A 4,675-nucleotide genomic window follows, 5' to 3' on the forward strand; every position below is an offset into this window, starting at 1 on the left:
GGGTAGTATTTAAATTTGGTTAAGAAATTTTAATGCTGGTTAGTTAATTTAAGTAAAAAGGATTAAATTGCAAAAGACGCAAAAGTTAGTTATTATTATAAAAAGGTGAATTATATAAAATGTGTAACTTAAAGGATTAAAAGGGTAAATATTATTTATTTAATGAAGTGGACAATTAAGGCCATGTATGGTTAATAGCTATTTATTTAATGAAATAGTAATTTTATAAATAAAAATTATGAACTAAACAAGTAAGTGAAAAAAAAGGAAAATCCACAATTACTTTCTTCTTTCTTTGGTTGAACTGAATGAAGAACACCATTAAAGGGAGTTTATAGTCCAGCTGTTAGACTTCTTGCATGTAAGTGTTTTATATTGCTATTTTGAACGATTTTTTTTTGTATTTTTAAGACCTTTGAAGAGAGACCAATCTAACTTAGGGGGTAATTTGTTAAATTACGACAATAATAGGGGTTGCTCTTTGAACTGTAAAATATTAGAAGTGCTAATTGACTTTACTAAATGTATGGTATGAAATTTGTTATCTTGTGAAATGATTTTTGTTAATATTAGTTTGCATAGACTAAAATGATGCAATGTAAAATAGTATGGAGTTAAACTATAAAAAAAACACAAGGTTTTAGGGACTGAATAATAACCCTTATATGACCGGCTAGTTGGGAAAATTAGTTTAATGATATTAGTTAAACTGTTTTGTGGTAGGGGACTAGGTTATGTGTATGACATTTGTTGAAGGTGAAATGTATAAACTGATTTGGATAAATTGTTCAAGCTTAATTATTATGGTGTTGAAGTAATTAATGAAATTAAATTATTATAATAGATCAAGAAACAAGTAGGACGGTTGTTAATCAAGGGAAGGAGAAAATCACTGAATAATCGACCACGATAATTGAAAGTTAGCTATTTTTGGTAAGTTCGTAGTCCTTAAACTCGAACTTTAATTATTTAGTTTAGTTATGTTCTTAAATAACTTGATATCCTATTATATATATTCAAATGATTATGAAATGATTCATAGAATTTTAGTATAGATGAGAAATACAAAATATTTAAGCTATGATGTTACAAAAGGTGGGAAGATGTATTTATGTATAAATTTGTTGATTCAGTCGACTAGTGCTGGGAGACAATTCGTCGCTTATCCAACTGGCGCTAGGCTCAAAACCATGTCGATTCATTCGACTAGTGCTAGGCACACAATTCGTCGGTTATTCGACTAGCGTTGGGTGCAAAACATTGTTGGTTTATCCAACTAGTGCTGGGCACACATTTGATACTGTCAGTTTATCCGACTAACGCTGGGTGCAAAATTTATTACGGTTTATTCGTCAGGCACCGAGTGTCAAAAACAATCCAAACCAAATGACTAAGATATGGCCGATTCAAAGTAGAAGATTGATAAATATGGAACACTTTGAAATAAATAAGAAAGTTTTATGAAGAATTTGTGGTAAACTATATGTAATCTCATTATATGCTAAGGATTGAGAAGTTTTGGTTATTATGGGTATATATGAAGTTTTGAGTTAATGTGGTTATTCAGTTTTCGATCATCTCTTTGTGTAGAGGTTAGGTACCCATTTGTGATTGTCGTTTCAGCATCCAACATCAATTTCAAACTCAATATTGGTGATATTTTCTTTTATGTTTTTGTATGTACCTAAGGTGTTAATGTTTTGGTTAAAGTCAAATAAATTTTTTTTTAAATTATGTTATACCTTTTGTGAACTTTTGTAAATGGCTGTGAAATGTAAATATGTCTTGTAGGTTGAATGCATTTGAATGTATGAGATTACTTGTGTAGTAATCTTTAAAATTAAGTTTTGACAAGAGGTCTTTGATGCAACTTGATGTGAGACTTATATTTAGTCATTATGGATAAGGTTGAGATGTGAATAAGTGTTTAATGCCATTTGGTAACTTAGCTAGTCTAGTTCAATGTTTAAATCTTGTTTGAGGTGTCCTTGAATGGCATATTGGTTAGATCTAGGATGAGTGATATTTTGGTATGAATTTGATGTTTGAAATGTATCTTTGAACCTAGGTTTTGATTTAGTAATGGTATGTCTTGAAGTGCAAGAAAATAGTATTTAAAATGCTTGTGTTTGAGGTTACATAGGCTGCACACGGCCTATGACACGGGCTGTCGCATAGTCATGTGCCATTTTAAAATTTAGGTGTAATATTCACACGGGCAGACACGCGGGCTAGGACACGACCATGTGACTCAAGTTAGCGAGTTACATGGCTTAGGAGCACGGGCGTGTGGAATAGCCACATAAGTGTGTGGAATAACCTCATGGGCGTGTGTATCGATCTCACGACCATGTTTTTGGCCATACGGTCGTGTGACCCCTGTATCTAAAAAGTTTCAATTTTTCTTTTAAACTTTCTATTTTATTTGAATTCAATCCTCGAATGTTGCTAATATATTTTTGTTGTCTCATATACATGAATTAAGATGTTTAAATATGATTTTTCTATAACTAAATTTTATTTTGAGTGTTATTTATAAGTTGAATTAATTGCTTTAAGTTCTTTATTTGTTATAATTTGATTGATAATGCTCCGTATCCCCAATCCTGCGACGGATGCGAGTTAGGGGTGTTACACTGGCTACCCATGGACTTTTTATTCTGAAGAATTAACAAACCCCTTTCGAGGTGTCACGCCGAAGGACCTATATACCGTTACACGATTTCTCCCCAAAAGACCTATATATCATTTACACGGTGTTGCCTCAAATGACCAGTAGATAACTATTTTCACAGTATCGCCCTGAATGACCAGCAGACATTCATTCCACAATGTCGCCCAACTCCCTAGCATCCCTTATCAATCCGCTCATTCCTCCATTCCGCCAATGTCCTATCTTCACTAACCCGTCAAGGTAAATTCCTCCAGACTCTGCTTTTTATTAATAAACGTGTATTCATGCACAAAATTCCAAATGCTAATATAATAAGGATTGCACCACATGTCACTACATCAATACATAATTCTATCACACAAAACATACTTCCAAACTTTTATGAATTCATACCACCTTAAACATGCATGACATTCTCAAACACCGTGACTCACACGGCTAAAACACACGCCTGTGTCTTAGGCCGTGTAACCTTCAAACTAGGGACACACAGTCATGTCCTAGCCCGTGTAACTCTCTGAGTAGGGTCACACGGCTGTGTCACACGCCCGTGTGTCAGGTCGTGTAACTCTCGAAATAGCGATGTGGTAGGTCTTGTAACTCACTGACTTGGATACAAAGAAATTCTCAGATGACACACAACCATGTCGCCAGGTCGTGTGCCACACACGGCTAAGACACACGCCCATGTCTCAGGCTGTGTAGACTCAAAATGAACCTTAAACAACAAGTTTACCATTTCAAGCTTACTTGTAACCTAATTAAACCATTTTCCAACCAAAAAACCTATTTAAAGTGATCAAAATCAAGCCAAAAACATGCTAATTCATCCATCTAACATTCAACCAATATGCCACTCATAGGCACCTCAAACACATACAAATAATGCTTACTTAAACATGCCAAAACCTACCACAAATTCAAACATCATATCTCAATACATACTAAACTTAAAAACACAGCACAATTGAAACATTCTTACTCCAACACTTTACACCAAAATGCTTTATACATGTACTAAATAAAAGTGTTCCAAAAGGACTTAGCTAGTCATGCAACATAAGTCCAATATACATGTACTAAATAAAAGTGTTCCAAAAGGACTTACCTAGTCATGCAACATAAGTCCAATACCATTCATTAACAACAAGCATAAACATACCAACTTTTAACATTTACATATTCACCAAAACATCATAATATCAAATACCTCTCCTAATACATTCCACTTTAACCAACTACAACAAGTACCAAAATGACTACCGAGATGATGATGATAGCGTGTGAGCTTTCGAGTGAATCCAATCAAAGCAACGATTCCAAAAGTCCTACAAAAACAACTCAAACTAATAAGCACAAATGAGCTTAGTAAGTTCGATAATAAACTCATTTGCTATCAACTACAAATTTTCCAAATGATGTTAACTTTTAATATACCAACACTAAGCCTGATACGCACAAAGCCTGAATAACACCAGCACTAAGTCTGAATAATACCGGCACTAAGCCTATAAGGCACAAAGCCTGAATAACACCGGCACTAAACCTGCAGGCACAAAGCCCGAATAACAATATAATTTGACATTTAAACATCATTCCATAACATAATTTAAAGATTTAATCACTAACAAGGTATTTAATTAAACTAAAAATAAATATAAAACGAACTTACAGGACTAGATTGTAATAATTGCAAAGCATAAGAACTACTCTGAAATCTTTCCTTTTCCACGATCGTCAACTCGTTCGTGATCTAAAACAATATTTTCATTCAATTGAGTACTTCTAAACATAAATTTAATTCATAATCATTTTATAAAAATTACCATTTTGCCCCTAACATTTTAACTTTTCACAATTTAGTCCTTAATTTCATAAATTGAAATCTAAGCATTTTAATCCCCCACTCAAGCTAACCAAATTTATTAGGGACTTATATCAACCCAAATAAACAATTATTTCATAAATTTTAACATGAATTATATCATATTTACAAATCGA

This window comes from Gossypium hirsutum, chromosome D11, assembly GCF_007990345.1.
Source record: "Gossypium hirsutum isolate 1008001.06 chromosome D11, Gossypium_hirsutum_v2.1, whole genome shotgun sequence".
In the NCBI taxonomy this organism is placed as follows: domain Eukaryota; kingdom Viridiplantae; phylum Streptophyta; class Magnoliopsida; order Malvales; family Malvaceae; genus Gossypium; species Gossypium hirsutum.